At 31.0% G+C, this 18,241-nt stretch overlaps 1 protein-coding gene across 3 annotated transcripts in view; it reads left to right on the plus strand.

The window, feature by feature from the left end:
- LOC142972775 (very long chain fatty acid elongase 7-like) overlaps positions 1-18,241 on the plus strand; it is a 92,433-nt gene that overhangs the window by 22,891 nt on the left and 51,301 nt on the right. For 2 of the 3 annotated variants that reach the window (XM_076114054.1, XM_076114057.1), the window contains exon 2: positions 8,452-8,646. The gene's annotated coding sequence lies outside the window, so the exon portion shown is untranslated. Of the gene's footprint in view, positions 1-8,451; positions 8,647-13,900; positions 14,087-18,241 lie in introns of those variants that run through there. The other variant, XM_076114058.1, reaches the window with a different exon arrangement.

The following is an 18,241-nucleotide window of genomic DNA, read 5'->3' on the forward strand; positions in this document are numbered from 1 at the left end:
TCCTTTGTTCTATATAAAAACCTAAACTGTGCTTCCATGTAGTTTTTGATAAGGCAAGTACGAAAAGATATAAAGCCCTAAATATTCCGTATAATTATAATACCAGTAATTGAGTAGAATACTCAATAAAATTATAAACAGTATAACTTAACCGTGGAACTAGGCAAAGATACAAAATAGTATAATTAAATCCTAAATTCTGTTCAAAGCCTAAGTTTTTCGAGTCGGAATCGGACCTACATATTTACACAGTGAGTTATTAAATAATGTTATTTCAGTACTATTGCTTGTGGTCATTTAGGTTATTAAAAAAGCCAATTAAATACGAGGCCAATGGTTAATTATACCAAAAAAGTACCTTCAAAATTAAATTTACTTTTCAAAAGTACAGGTCCCTAAAATTAAGGTTTCCTAATCTCACGTGCAAATCTTTTTAAACTGAATATCGTGATCATTATATCTACACATAAAAATCTGTTTATCCTTCCGTCCGAGGTCGGTACACACTTGCGAAATTAAGACTTAAGCGGTCCGAATAGCAGTCTAGATGTCTAGATTCTTAGAATAATGATTAATGGTTGAAATATTACCGTTTGTGTAATAAATGACGAAAGCTCAATGCCAGTTTGTGGGTGCGTTTTTTTGTTATTGTTTGGTTAGAGGAGAATAATGAGAGTTTAATAACAGTTAAATTACATGTAGTTTAAATAAGGAAAAATACTTTTTAACGAAATCATTATCAAAGCCAAAAAATTAGGCACCATTAGGGGAACTACTATTTCAGATTTTTCTTTCCATGCATGTTATCGCTTTAATTGAGCTTGATTTACCAATTTTAGTGAAACACAGTAGAAACTATGGTTATAAAATATAATAAAATGCACTCATTCTTGTGTGCATTTATATTTTTTCGAAGCAACCAATAAATATACTAACTATTCAAGAATTTGCATAAAAATCCCAATAAATATATCCCGCCCTGGAAAACGCATTCAACACGCTAAAAAGCAATAATATCAATTGGATTTAAGGTTCATTGATCAGTATAATACATACTAAGTTAAGCTCACCATAGCATTTGGTATGTAATACCCACTAATATCAAAGCTCACATCCAAAAGGTCATATTCACCTATGACCTCACAACCGGTCCTTTGTATAGTACAAAGGTTTATCTTAAAAGGATCTAACCGCAGGCTGTTCTACGAATGTTAATAAGCATAGATATTTATCTGTAAGTCGCAAAATGTTTTTGTTTTAGACTAGGAAGATCTTTTTAAAGGAAATCACTGTAACGTATATAATATTTTTTGTTCCTCAACCGTTTAAGTTAAAAAAATGTAGTAAAATATTTTGAAAAAATGCACGTAGAGTGGTTGGTTTGAAACGTTGTCACAGCTATATAATGGTGAGTACTGCCTAGCTTCTGACCGCGACTGTCCCCTTGTAAAAAATCAAGGAAAATATTTGTTAACCCAGGTTTTATACTATCTATCTTCACGCCTCTGAAGTTATCTCATCATAATGAATTTGGTAGATTTTACGTTAAAAAATAGAGAAGTAACGTCTTATTTAACTCCTCTCATATAAAAAAATAGCTAAAATAAAAGACAATATTATATTCTTCTAAAGCACCTGTTTACAAATTAATACATTTATTAACATATTTAATAAATTAAAACGAAGCCGACGTTTGACGATATTAAAATTTTAGGCCAGTTTCCGATTCATTAATAAAGCGCTAAGGAAACTAGTTAATTTCGCAACATCGAAATTATAACATTTATATTAAAATATTCGCGTTTTGGCAACATTAAGGCTTTGTATTACGACACGAAGTTGATTTACACAAATATAATTATTATTATTAAGTGTTTTGTTTAATAAATTAACAGTAAATTCGCCCTTGACTCCGTTAACATAATAAAAACCATTTGTAATGAGTACGATATAATATATGTTTATAGTGACTTACTTTTGGCTATGTGAGTATTATAGTTAGTGTGTATAATTAAAGTAAAATTGCTTGAGAAGTGTACGAAAATGTCATAAAAGGATTGTGGCAGCTAGTTTTCTTTAATAGGTACTTTAATAGGCACGTAGCAAATTTCTCCACTAACTAGATTTAGGTATTACAGGTATATACTATTTCGTATATAGTAATTGAAGTGAAAGTACTAAACAACTACTCTTCAAAAAGTTTCCTATACAACGATTGCCTTGTCAGAAAATCTGTGCCAAATAATTAAAAAATCGCCATATTAATTATAATATTGTTATATATTTTCGACTGCATTGTGAGTTTTAAACGAAATATAAAAGAAGGAAAATACATAATTTTTTACCTTTTAATGTCTCACAGCTGGGCAAGGGTCTCATCCGGTAATGAGGAAGGGGTTAAGCCGTGATTAAAAAAGAACTTCAAAAAAATATTGCATAATGTGAACTACTAAATGCAAATCGAATCTGCACAACAGACACTATACATTACTAAACAATGAAACACGATCAGTTTATTGATAACAAACGTAGACGTATCATCAAAGTGCTCGAAACAATATCATCATTAGTTTTATTCCCATAATTATTTGCATCGAGGGAATCCCGTGGTCAGACTGTGTTCGCTTGCATTAAGTCATAATGAATTAACGGACGGGTCTCATTAATCACTTTTATGATTATATTGCAACTGTGGCGCAGTAGTTACTCATCTCCAACTGTGCCTAAAGGTCTTAGGTTCAAATCTTAAGTAGATATATTGGAAAGTTTTTGCGTCTTTCGTATAGGTTAGATTTTGGTTAGATATTTGGAAAGAAAAATGATTTGTTAGTGTAGTATTTGTTTATTTTATTTTAAAGTCAATATAAACATTGATTGACTGCTGAATATTACATAAAAGTATTGGTAGATTGATATTAAAACTGTCCTCTTCGATAAAAAACTGACAATTTATTTATTTATTTATTTAAAAAGCATGGACGACTTACAGCTACATTAACTTATCAATGAAAGTGACATAGATACAGCTAGCCAATTACAAGTCGACACGTTTAGAATTAGAGTATACATTTTATTCTATTATGCATACGTCTCTATGCGTACAACCATTGCGAAGCTTGTAAGATTGTTTTTTTTTTATAGTTAGAAGTTAAGCTAATACAATAATTTATTTAAATGACATTATACACCTTTGAAAAAGGAAAAACTAATAGACTTCCTAACCGTATCCACCCTGGTACAAAAGGGATCAATATCAACGAGTTTGCTGAATTTATTAAAGGTTCTGCTGGCACGAATTATAAAAGAGTTTTGTCTGTAGTTTGACATAGCGAAAGGGACTCGTATTGGTGGATTGGTTCGGGTTCTAGATGGAACATTCAGACTGAATCTGGACAATAGGTCTGGGCTATCAATATCATTCTGAAGGATTTTCGATATTAAGACGCAGTCTGATACAATACCCCTTTCATTAACAAACGATATTTCGTTTTCGTGATTAAAACCTTCTATATAATCCGAGAATTAGAATTAGGATTCACTAATTATATAATTAAAATAAATATAGTGGCATGGAAAATTTTGTTATTATGATTATAAGTCATGAGTTGCCAATGCATTTCACAAGAGTTCACTGGCTTTATCCGACAAAACACATTGACGCACGCGATTACTTATAAATTACTAATAATAAATCCCAACTTTTTGTTCTATGATCTCATAAATTGTGATACATCTTTTCATAATATTATACAAGCAACACTCTTGGAATTGCTTGTGGAATAAATCTTACAATTTATTTAAAATTCTTCTACTATCTCAAAAAAATCCGCTCCTACGTCATTCTACCCAAGAGAATACAAAAACTACCTACAGTCCTACATATGTCAGTTTTTTATGTATAGTTTCAAGTAAACTATTAAAAATAAACATCAGAAAATCGTTAACGGTTCTAAATTAGTCAAAGCAATTTCATTGTCACCAATTCGTCATGTAAACTTGAAAAGTAGGAAGATTTACTTAAAAAGAAAATTTCTCTCGATAGTTGCTCAACAGTTGTAGCAATGGGACTTTTATTTATGTTACTAATACTGTGTTATTGACGGAATTCGGCATCAATTCAGGATCACTAGACCTTCCGACTAACAAACTAAAAATTCTAATGCGTTGCTTAAAAAATATTGCGACTATGAAGTATTAAAACTACCCTCTTGCTTCCGTATCAAATGTCTGAAAATAACAAGGTGATTTTTAATAATTTAGAATAAAATAAGTCCTTCAAAAATATTAATACTTCCGTGTATTTTGTAATTTTTTAAACAAATTGTATGTATATTTTTCTACTCCGCACAATAGTGTATTTTTTTGTTTGTACATTATACCAAAAAACGTATTATTATTGAATAGGAATCAAAACCGCAACTTTCAGAAAAAGTTCTCTCAATATTATAATGAGTGCGCAATTGATTTTTTAGTTTAATATTCACGTTTATGCACACGTTACTTAAGGTCAGTTTCATTCAGGATAAGTGTCGAGTAACCTATCTAATAGACAAAGTGAGAAATGTATTGAGACAACAGTCAAAATTTCAATTATTTATTTCAATGAGTAATTTATTATACTTATTAGGAAGTGGCGAAACGAACTGAACCCATGTGTACAATTCATCGGCATTTTAACCTGAAATAATCACATTACGTGTTATAATGACATGGATTATACATTTCATTGTGTCAATTTCGGTCTGAAGATAAAACCGAAATCTTGGGGTCAGCGACTCCAAAATTAGAATTAAAATATTAAAAAACTGGTTGCAAAGCTGAGATTCAGTTTTCAAATGCAAAGTTATCCCAAGTTGTATAACAACTTTTTATTTAAATTACTATTATTCGAACATGTAATTATCGAATATCTTGATTAGCCTTATGTTTAAAATTATAGGATACTTTATGAAATAAGACTAAATTAATAGGTAACCAAAGTCAAAGAAAAAGAAAACTGTAGTAGTTTTTATATACGGTTGGTCGACCTAGTGTCATCCATACTATGAGTATATTATAACCCCATCCTTTATAAAAAGGTGAACTATTAAATATATTTTATCTATACTGATAGCTTTAGGTACTAAATTAATGCTAATTAATTGGTCCAGAACCATTTTTTTACAATCATTACACGTTTATAAAACCTGTTTATTACCCTTGAGTAAATATTCATAATTGGTCCAAAAATAACTTTGACAAAAACCCTTAACTTATTTACTTCTGTTTATGGAAACCTTCGTGCGTCTGCCAAATTATATGAGCCTTGACCAAAATTAGAGCCACCATTAAATATTATCAAGACCATAACAATTTGAGACATATTATATAAGAGTAATTGAATTTGACCTCTTGTTACAATGACAATTCAACCTAATACTGGAAAACTTAGTTACAATATTTGTTTGTTTGTCATGATTCTTGTAGCAAACTACTCGACACAATTAAGGGTTTCTTTTTTTTCCCTCCTATCTTCAGTGGTTAAGTTAAATCATAGTAATTTTAAATGAGATTTTGGTATTCATGTTTGTTCAGACAGATAAGTTAACTTAAGATGTTAAGCTATCATGTCCATGCCCATTTAGCCCAAAAAAGCCTCAACTAATTTAAATGTAAACCTTGCAATACTCATTTTTTTTTCTTCTTGGACATAGGCTAAATTGAAATCACGTGATCGGCCTATATGAATTAGTAAGCCTTAAATATAAATTGCATATTTTTAGTCCATATGCAAGTAAAGTGGTAGGTAAAAGTTAGTCGTTATAAAGTCGAAAGAACATGACCGTAATACCGTCATTGAGATATTTTTTGATGGAGACAAAAACGCAAAGACTGTACAAGTGTACGAACAAGGTTTGTGGTTAAGATGCGTCCGTGAGAGGTTGAACATAAACTGACTGCAATTGAAGTTTGTGACGTAGAAACCATGTACATTTTGTACCCAAATGAAGTTTTAAATACCCGGCTGGAGGCTTGATATCAATACCGACATTCTTTGTTTAATTTGTAGCCAAATTGACCACCATTTTCAGTTCCTAACAAACTGAAAATGGACAATTTGTTTAATCTTATATTATGTTTTCCTGCGCATTTTGTTCCCGGTTTTAAAGTTACACTCTTTGTTTAAAGAAACGGCTTTAAAGATTTATCAACTTGATTTCAGTAGTTTTTGACTAAAAAAGAACAAGGCTTTTCGTGGTCCTGACACTGCACAAGCCTGTATTATGATGTTCCCAAAATATTTCTACATACATTAAGTCGTCAAATTTTCAAATATTACTTACAATGTTATGTTCACTTGGAAAATTCTGCTCATATGCAAAAGAAACGACGCATCCTAAACAAGTTCACGGGTTAATCCCGAAATAAAATTTAAATATTTGATTCTTTTAATATTTCTTTTTTACTTTCGATACTACCTGGGGTTTGATCAAAGCAGGTCCTTTTTAGAGGGTTATAAATACACGATGATGTGAAGAGATATTCTGGAAAGTTCTTTGGTATTCCTGCGTCAAAGCGAATTGTACATTTTTTTATTTTTAAGTAACCAGTCCCAGAGATTTTTTCCTTTTTGGGCCAAATAAATATTTGAAACCCATATCAGGTTCTTTTTCCTGACGCGCAGTTTAAAAAGTTCTTAAGGCATTTTTGTATAACCACCAATTACATAAACAGTAAACATTTATAAAAAAATTGAAGTTCTAGGAACATATTAGCTTTATAATAATTATAGTTGGTAGTATACAAACAATATAAAATGGACACAATTCAAAACAAGACCCAAAACAATCTGACTATTTTTACGCTGCTTTTGCCCGCAACTTCGTCCGCGTGGTTTGTGACTTAGGACATAATTTTCATACAAATTCAATTCATCCCCTATTTTATCCCTTTGGGGGTAGAATTGATCAAAATCCTTTCTTAGCGGATGCCTACGTTATAACATCTACCTGCATGCCAAATTTCGGCCCGATCAGTAGTTTGGGCTGTGCGTTGATAGATCACTATGCCAGTCAGTCGGTGGTAGGTGACTTCCTCGCAATGCAATTGAGCTAATATCCTTTACGATATCTTCCTTGCATTACTATTACAAGTACAGAACGTCACGTGTCATGAAGTTCATCAACAAGCACGTGCTCAGGACTGATCATGTCAGTAATCATCACCATCAGTGGTACATTAGTTTTTCCGACCATTAAATAGGTTTGTTGACGTTTTCATTCCGTTGAGGATGTTTTTGTTCAATGATTTACGAGACATATTGCAGGATTAGTGTGAGTTATGACTACCGATTTTGATTCCTTACATTTTGTAAGGCTTTCTAAGTTGTTTTGCGGGTTTAACAAAAAATATTGTGGGTTACCTTTTACAAATATATAACAGCTTTATTTTCGATCGATTGTGTGATGCAATTGAAATGTAGGTTTACAACATTGCATACTCTAAAATTAAACGAACGATTTTAGCTAATATTTTTCACTTTTCTTATTAGCACTAATCTAGTGCCAGTCTTTCCAATACAGATAACTTGCTTTTTTTTTGGAACCACTAACAGAAAGGATTGCCGCAAAGCTTCGCACAAACATTTTTCTTAACAAAAAAATCTGCCCTTATGCGGATTGTATCTGTAAATATTGCATTGAATAACCAACATATCCTTATAATAGTACCTAACACTGCAATTAATAGTAACTTTTTATGCACATACAGATTCAAAGCTGTCATTAAATAACACTTAGTGTAGTCGTAAACACAAATAAAATTGTTTTATTTTACTATTGTTTGATGTTTAACTATGTTGTGAAGTAGGAAGTGGTTTATAAATGTTCAGAATACAGTTTCTGAATAACTATTTATTTTAGAATGAAAACAAATATATTATGTAGTTTTTGTTTCATGTTACGATGGTGTTTGCGATGGTTTTTGCCAACTCAAAGATCTTATGTCAAAATTAATTCATAAATAGCTATCTACAGCATGATCGAACACTGTCAAGCGAAAATTAAGGAAATACTTATTATGACTGGCTTTTTCTGATCACACCCTTTTTTCTGCTAATTAACATAATTTATTATTCATCAGCATCATTGTCTTATCCTTCTCAACGGCAGGTGATTATTTTGCAATAGATTAAGGGATACCTCTAGGGAAGGAACATCTCCGTTCGTGGCTAAAAAGGCCCATACGAGAAGGAGAACTCTGACCGTTTCTTTGGCGATAAAAGCACTTGTAGTCAATCAAGTTCAATCAAACAACAAAGTCAATCAAAATCAAATCATTTATTCATAAACGTCAAATGCTGACACTTATGATAGCCAATGATACAGAGAGTGAATTTACCGCCAGTTCGGAAGGTAGGGCAATAAAGAGTTATTTATACGTATTTTTAATAATAATTATTCCTTGTTCCAGATACCTCCTTCACCCCCACCAGTAAACAACAATGTTGTTCAGCATCCTAGTGTACATGTTCTATTTCTCGACGTACATCATACTCCTGGCCATCGCTGGACTCTGGTGCTTCGAGGAGTGTGCCCTCACTGAGGAGGAAGAGTACGAGTTCGTGTACCAACATAGGGCTTTGCCTTATTGAATTTACGAAAAATTGTGAGTAACATTTTGACTTCTATTATTAGGTACATTTTTAGTGTTCTGTACCCAAAGTGTAAAACGGGATCTACTAAGCCACCTCCGCTGTCTGTCTGTCAGTCTGTCTCCAGGCTGTATCTCATAAACTTAGTCAGCTAGAAAGCTGAAATTTCCACAAATTATGTATTTCCATTGCCAGTATAACAACAAATACAAAAAATTAAAATACGTGTTATTTTTCGTAATGTTGGCTCAATATTAAAAACAGTAACAGGTTAATGCTGCAAATTCAGCAGATGATAACTCTTCGTGCGCGAGTTGAACTCGCGCTTTGCCGGTTTTTAATTTATTACACGTTTCATTTTATTTTGAAAGAGCAACAAAAGACAGAGGTCAAGTTATTTATATTTTTGAAAACTGAAACACGTGCACATTTTTTCTATGAGTTCACTATATTTTTTAATAATCAACAAAACAGTAGTTAACAATCGTCGCAGCTATAAATTAATGTTATCAGAATTTTATTCTGTAATGTATCCTTTTCTACAAATACTACTATTTAGTTCTAATAATTGCCACGCCACTATGAATGCATCTAGAGGTCGTGGGCTCGATTCCCGCACGGAACAAATATTTGTGCCATCCACAAGTTGTTTCGGGTCTAGTTGTACTATGTGTCCGTTGTTTGTATGCTTGTAAGAATCCCCGCGACACAAGAGCAATTCTTAGTGCAGGAGTGGTTTTTTAAGAAAACAACACGCGACACACGATACGCGATATAAAACCAAAAATATCGTTACAGTATTATACGAAAATTTCTGCTAAAATAGTTTTTAACAGCTATTCGCACAAATAAACAATAATTCAAAATATATGCTTGTATATGCTTCTGATTTATTTTCAGTCAATCAATTTTACATTATTATTATTATAAAGCTTAGGTACTAAGCAGTTTTTCTAGTTTATAATATTAGCTAGTTTAGTGTACAAAAAGCTGTCTCATAACCTAATGACGCTAATGTGTCTGTAAACTACAAATACGGGACTTTCAACCGTTATAAATATGAATTAAAAGATTCAGTCTTGCAGGTGAATGCACTTCCTAATCTTTATATATATAATTCCTCTGTAAGTGTGTATGTCCCTGAACTTCTTTTAAGCGACTGGACCGATTTTGATAATTTTTTTTGTGTGTGTTTAAGGGGATCTGAGAATAGTTTAGATTCACAATTTTGTCCACTGGACAATGTTTTTTAATTAATTTTACAAATTAAAGACGTGTAGACAGGACAACGTCTCTCGGGTCTGCTAGCATCATTGTAAGAGTTTATTGGCACGATTATTAAAAGAAAATGTATGTAAATACACCAAATTAAACTGGTCAAGATTTTTCTGTAATTTTTTTAGTCGCAAAATAAAATAAACTGTTAGAATACTGTTACTTATAGAACAATATCATAAATATTTAGAAAAAACTTATATAATTTTTATTTAGATTAAACTTGTATTATGTTAACCATCTGAGTTAAAATTTTATCCAAATCTGTTTGACTATTTTCGCGCCTTTTAATGTCAAAGTTGCAAACAAACATACTTTATCCCTTAGGATAATATTAGTAATAACGATTGTAATAATAGGAATGTCAATCAACGTTTTTGTTTCGTCATTCTGACGTAAATACTCAATATAAAGTCTAGGAACTAATATAATAATTTAATATTTAGGCAAAAAATGCATTGAAATAGTTAAGTCTAGGGGTTTTCCTAATTAATAATTAGATACATATTATTATTATATCAATAAGCCATGGAACATTATTTCAATGAACAAATACAAATTGCAACGCAACAGGTTTTTAAAAAGTCTCTCTTGTAAATATCCCAAACTAGATCAAAACGATTTAGGGATAACAGAATTAAAAATTCAATTCTTATTTTGTCTTTTTGTATTGATATACGCATTCGTACGCAAGTGGTTAGAATTCAAATCTCAGGCAACAAGCCAACGACTTTTTGAAGTTGTGTGTTAACTGTTTAACAGCATTTTTATGCTAGACTCTGGTTTTAACTACGAATGAAAGCTAAGTAAGGAAACCAGACTTGTGAAGATCCTCAACGCGTTTTTTTAACCGGTTAACGTGACGGACTGAGAGTTTAACCTCTCCCTCGTTCTAAAAACCTTTGCAATGCTGGTAAGCGAACGATAGTAAACTGTTTTTTTAACAATATATTTCTACAAAGAATGAAAATTTCGGTAGCTCTTTACTTGTACTGTATTATCAAATTATTATTGTACATTATTAAGCGTAAAAAGTTGAAAACATCTGACATATTATAGGAAGCGATAATTCTCTGAATGCAAAGGACATAGGTTTTGTACAATATCCGCACAATAGATTCAGCTAGCGCCGTAAAAAGTTGTGGCAAACAAATATGGATTTAATTAAAGCTGAATGTCATGATGATAAAGGCGTTTTTTCTTTGTATATCTTCCTGATTAATCAATAATAATGATGGAGCATAATAAATACGTAGAATATCCAATATTCAGGGTTGTAAAGCTTACTTTTTATTAAGAAGTTGCGAAAAAAGATGTTTGTTTATATAAATGCGTTAATCTCAAGAATAGTTCGATTTTGAAAATTCGTTCGGTAATAATAATAGTTACTCGACTCCCAAATGCTAAGGATTATCCTTTTACAAAATTTCTTCGCAAGTCAAACCGCAGTATTCTTACTTAAATTCTGAGTTTATAAATATTTTGAATCTCTACAAATACTAATGCCTCTGATATAATTTTAACAGTTTTACAAAAGTAAAATATTCTTAAAATAAACTCATGCATATCCACAAAGGAAATTATTTTTTATTGCGATGACATCCTCTTAGTCATTTTAGGTATTAGACATTTAACATTACAGGCTTCGTTAAGATTCTTGTATACTACACCAAAAAGGTCTACTGCTTTGATCGTACTCGCATGATGCAAATTGTACACTTCTGCACACCTGTAATTCACAAAGAGCTATGAATTATGATTTTTTCCCAATTTTGTATATCAGTGCAGCGTCTTTAGAGACGTTTAGCATAAATATAAATGTAAAGGCTGTATTTCTTCTGAAAGGCACGTTATAAAGTGGTCTCGATAAAAGTCGAATAATTAATCATTATAAATTGATGCGCTCATAGTAGTGGCCTTTCGGGCGGCTTGAACAACTTCGACACTAATTTGCCCACTGACCATACAATAGATAGGTAGATAGATTAATCTTTATAAAAATCTTCGGGTGCCTTAATTATGTTTTACAGCTGGACCACTAACCATCTCTGATGTATAAGCATCTTTACATGTATTATACCTAAACCCGGAACATCAATCTTCAGGTCATTTTGTCAGTGATTATCATTAATGCACAATTTGAACTCTAACACAAAGACAAACATCTCTTAGTTCACACCAAACAATAAAAACTAAACAAAAAGTGCATTTTTTGGAAAATTAATTTTATATGAACTCTGGGAATATTTTGAGATTCCGAGTTGATTCAAAAATCCTGTTTGTTTTATGACGTCAATGTAGAGTAAAAATTATTCAAACGAGTTAAAAAAGTCTTATACGATTATAGACATGAGAAGATTTTCAACTCTAGCAGAAGGTCTGTAGTTTTATTATTTACTAGCTTTTACCCGCGTTTTCGTCCGCCACTTTAATTTTACCATTATGCGTCATTATATTGATAAAAAGAAGATACCAAATTTCATGCAAATTGGTTCAGTAGTTTAGGCGTGATTGAGTAACAGACAGAGCTACTTTCTCATTTATAATATTAGTATGGATTTACTTCTAACTCTTCCATAGTACCCCAAGTAGGCAGAGGTGGACATATTAAGAAATTATTGAGAATATACTAATAATATACTATTAATTAGAAAAGCTATAGAAAGCTAGAATCTCATTATTCATGATTAGCGGTTGCATATAGTTCTGTATTGACAGACGTAGTTAAGTAGTCTTGATGAAAACTACAGTCGTTTTTATTACAAGCAACATTTAAACACTCACTAAAATGCCAGCTCTATGTTCAAGATACTAAGGTATTAGTTTCCTGTACATACTTTGTTGAACAATTTATTCGCCAAAAATGCAATTGGTCATGACCATCAAAAACAAAACTGGTTTAAAAGTACATTAAGACTTTTTGTAGAGAAATAATTTAGGGGCATTTAATAGAGCTAGATAGATCCTTAAAACAGAGACTATTGAACTGTTGAGTCAAGTGCATGAAATACGTTAAAAAAATGTGAAATTTAAAAATATATGTATTACACAATACAATTTATAAAAAAATAGATTTTGATTGATTATAATTATGTGTGTGTGTGATGTGTGAAAAATATGTTTAATTCAGAATGTTTAGACCCAAATACTGTAGGGTTAAGAGAAATAATAATAATTATTATTGTCTTCAATCTTAAATTTATTTTAGAAATATCAATTTTTTTTTGCAAGGGTTTCAAGTTTTGTCTGTAAACATCAACGTCAGAAACTCTGCGTCAGTAAAGATTAGGTAGAGATCAACAAAAACAATTCACTGCACGTTCAAAAGATATAGATGTATAAACGTGTTAGAACATCCGCTATAGCTAATGAAGTTTGACGTGCGTGAAAACATTTTTGTAAGATACATTTTTCGTGATTATTCACTTGAAAAGCTGTTTGAGCCTTAAAGTTGTATAAAAACACGTAAGAATTGCGTAGGCCTATACCGATTTTCATTTTATTTAAGACAACTCTGTGGCGATATTTATGAAAATTACAGATTTTTGTTTAAAAAAAGTATTTTAAAGTGCAGAAATGTTTTTTATTATTATTTCCGTGCCTATTTCAGTATTTAGTCTATACCTCATGCTACGTTATCACGTTTGAAGTAATCAGTTCAATCATGAATTCTACATTACTGTAAAGTGCAAGACGTTGCAAAACCGACGTTGAAATTAGTCTCAAAACTAAAAACGTAGATGCAATCTAATGCAAACTGCACTAATAACTTAACTTTCACATGATATAACAAGTGCAAAAAATACTTAAAATAAGTAAAGAACGTAATTCATAACCTACTTAACAAGGATGCTCATTCCCACCTTGGAAATAATTATTCATTAGAAAATATTTTTTCTAGAAGTCTCAAGGCCACCCCTTCCAGTTACACAAGGGCTCTACCCCCTACCAAATGGCGCTTCTATTCTTTCTTTAGTCTATGTGTTCAGTAATAGGCCGGCGTCACACGAGATCGGGCATCTATTTGTATAAATGATATTTACTGAACTCTACATCCTTCAGTTTGCGTCTCGCCTTTTGACTAATGTTTCACTGTGATTTATTGTGAGTGCTCTACTAATTTGTGAATTAAATTGGAAAGAGAGTTGTGTTTGTGATGTTTAGTTTTGATAGTTATTGGTATGTATTTTCTTTTTAATTTTACTGTGTGAGCTTTATATTAAATATGGGACGTAAAATACTTAAATTATTTTTTAAATCATTTAAAAACTTAATTAATAGTTAAAAAAATCTATAAATAAAATTAAGTGACAGTGAATATTTTCGGAAAATTAAACAAATATTTTCTATTTTTTTTTAGTTTCTATATTAATTTATTTTGAGTAAATTTATAAACAAGTCGAATAATGTACTATCTTCTCAAATAAAATAATTCCATAAAAATAAAAAAACGATTAAATGTAAAATATGAAAACAATCAAACTGTACATTAATAAAAAATCTTGACCATTATAATCCCTTTACAATCATAATAACATGACATCATTTTCAAAGTCACAAAGCCTTCAAACAAACAAATATTGCATACTATTAAATAATATTTCACGTTCGTGATCTAAGTACTTAACAAACGCACCAACTCTTTTACGGTCAATTTAATGTGCAAAACGCATGAAAAGTACTTGAACACAGTGGTAGAGCCGAAAAGAAATGTTACGTAGAAAAGACATCAACGAATCCGGTGTAAAAATTTATGTAAAATTTCCTCCAAACTTGTCTTTTTACATTTTTTATTAAATAATAATGCATATAATATTCGATTCGCCGTCATCAATATCAATATTCAAATTTTTTATGCAAAATTGTGCTTGTATTTGCATTTTCTGTGACATTATTATGATAAATGACAATAAAACCACACAATGTCATTTACAAGGTGTAAAAAGATTATTAAGACAATAATTTCTATTGATAAATGAGTTGAATAAATAATTTATGTTTAACAACGGTCATTTTATCGCGAATTAAGTATTTTTTTTATAAATAGGATTTTAAAAAATGAATAAATGTATGAATGTTATCAATATCCTCGACTTCACTTTGCATAAAAGATTTTAGAAATCTGAAAGTAAGTTTAAACTGTGCCCTACATTTAAACTACTGACCGCTTCAAAAACCTAGACGTGTTGTTACATGAACAAACGTTCCGAATTTCAGTTAAAATCTCAGACAAATTAATTTATGAGCAAAATAAAAATCATTTAACTAAATAAAACTTTAATGTTGAAAATGTGAATTTTAACTAATTACTTTTAATAGTAAAACTGAGTTCACAGAAGAGCTAATTTCATAATTAAATACAAACGCAAACAGCTCTAACATCCCTTCATAAATAATTATTGTCTTCTACGTGTATCTAATTTCACACACATAAAGTAAACTGGCACGAACTCTACAAGTAATTAAATTTACACGTGTAACCAAACAAAGTATTGAAATAGTAATCAAACTCTATTGTTGTTTCACAAACATTCTAATTATATTATAATAACTGTTTTCAAAGCCTCTTACTTGTGACCTTATGGTCTCTACATTTGCATTTACACACGTTTAGTTAAACTGTGTATTAGTTTACGTGACAGTTGAGTAAGAGGTCAGGAGTTTGTTTCCTGTGTCGGAAAATTGTATTAATTTTCTATAAGGATACTATAGGCATAAGTAACATAGTTTGCAGTTCAAATAATGAGATTGATTAAATGTAATAGATTTTCATAAAAAATATGGGATTCAGAAACATGATTTTTGTGCAAATGCACATTGGAAAGGCTTTTAATTGAAAAATATTTTCCGGTATTGAAATATAAGAAACTTTATCACCAATAAAATGTATTTTTTGCAATTTTTGCCGTGATAAACAAAATATAAAAATACTGGACCTAATTTTGGCTCTTTCTTACTCTTGCATTGTCTTAAACGGTCTTCTAACTTTCAAATAACTATATCATTGTAATCCATTCTCTCGTATTGCGCAGTACAAACACACAGTAATAAACATTTATATAAAAGTTGAAACAATCGCAATAACTCAACGCAACCATCAATACATCAAACAGTAAACCAATAAACAATTAAGATTGACCATAAAACTTACGAAACGTAAGGTCATTCACCTTTATTCAGAGTAACTTCTGCCGATTTCATCTGCATGTGGAAATTTTTCATCTATTTCCTCGGTGATGAACGGAATAGATAGTTTAAAAATACAATTTTTGAAATCTGTACTCAATAGTTACTGAATATCTAAACTAATAACTTTTGTTTTATTAAACTTATTTACATCTTCATCAAACGTATGATACATAAAATCGAAATGTACTGAATCGAAATGTAGAATTTTACGGGGCCATGGAGGGAAACTACTTGCAATATTGAACATTTTTTAATTCGCTGAAAGGAATTATTATTTTATTGTCAAAATATAAAATCATTGCATGAAAAGATTATGAATCGATTCCTACGTGAGTCGGGAACAGAACTGTCAAAAATTTTGATAATAAAGAAATAAATTTAACCCGGGATTTTTTTTTGCGGGTTGGGGATAAATCATACTTTAAATATTTAATTATACCAATCGAAATTGTATATGATTCGGCTGTTATATGTTTTACAGCCAAATCGCACTAACGTAAAATATAACCGTTTTAGTAAATGCTTTAACATAAAACAAAAGTGATCAAATCTTAGATCTAGCACATAGACAATTACAAAATACAAAGAACTCCAGACAACAATTAGTTCCACCTGAGTTTTATTTGCCAGTTATTTTCACAGTTAATTTTACATACTAAAAATAATTTAATTTCATAATAATGTAGCAATAGAACATTTTGATATGAAATACGAATGTTTGTTTAATCTCAAGGCAAGTCTGTGTTCATGACCTTCGGTATTGCAAAAATATTGCACAGTCTAATAACTATGCCTGTTTTGTTACTATAAATAAACCATGAATCTAATAATAAAGTAAAATGTGAGTTATTTTTATTTTAATTATGAACCTTGAAGGAATTGTTAATAATAGAACGTGTTTTGAAATAATCAGTTTGACTAGACGGATGAGTTAGTAGCGTCTGTATAATTTTGTGTGACATATATCGATTAGTATGAATCTATTTTGGGTTATCGATTTATCATGGATCGATGTTTTTAAGGTGATTTCTTTCTGTGTGACGTTAATATATGGTTGTCATAGTGTGGTTATTATCCTTAGAATGTCATGAGTCTGATTCTCGATTGAGACTATGTACTTCTGGCTTCTGTAGATTTGAATTTGATATGTTTGAAAAAATAAGAAAAACCTTCTTAAGTAAAGAAAAAAGTATTTACTTAAGTTCATAACATACTAATTTTAAGTACGAAAGTCTCCGTTGGACATGATATCACAGTTAGACCGGTGAGCCGTTTTTGATGAAAGTTTTCATGAAAAATCTACCTCTAAGTGACTGGAATAGGGAATAAGATATTAACCACGTATGGCGACGCACGGGTCTGTAAGTTGTCTATATAAAAAATATATATATATTAACCTCTCGGTACAACAATTTAAATTCTCTTCAATTCTACGCCACATCTTTGAACAAACTACGTCAAAACTCAAAGATCCACCAATTAGGTGACGTGCCAGTACTTATGTTGCATTTACATGAGTTTTTGTTGTATGACGGTGTACACTCAAATTGCTTGTTTGCCATTATTATAGATCCTTTTTATGGGACTTCCCCTTGGATATTAAACTGTCAACTCTGATTTGTGGTTTTAGATTGATGGTGAAGTTTGTAGGATAAGTAATAGTGCAATTTAGTTCTTTGTAGCGACATGTGATAGTAGTCTAGCCTAGAGATATTGGAGTCAGTCATCTATCTCACTCACTGGTGTCATGATTTTATTGCGATGGGACTTTTGGCATCAAACAAGGGTAGTCTCGCCTTAGAATTACTGGGACAAATAGTGTCAGTTGTTTGGTCTTGAGGCAACTCAATGGAACTCGCAGGATATATCCCAAATTTGTGTGAACAGGTGAAATCATATTTCAAGTACCAAATAAGCTATATAGAAAATATAACTTGATAGACTCACTACGTTGAAACATACATACCGTAGCGTCATTTTATACGCTTAGCGGGAGACACAGATCTGAGAACGCCAGTTGATATGATCCTTACAAACGTACCTTGCTTCATTCACATTCATACATCCTGTCATACAGAACCAACATTAAAGGGGCAAAACAAGGCTATTTTAAATCTTTTTAAAAATTATGTGTCAATAAACGTA

The sequence above is a fragment of the Anticarsia gemmatalis genome, chromosome 5, assembly GCF_050436995.1.
Source record: "Anticarsia gemmatalis isolate Benzon Research Colony breed Stoneville strain chromosome 5, ilAntGemm2 primary, whole genome shotgun sequence".
Taxonomy (NCBI): domain Eukaryota; kingdom Metazoa; phylum Arthropoda; class Insecta; order Lepidoptera; family Erebidae; genus Anticarsia; species Anticarsia gemmatalis.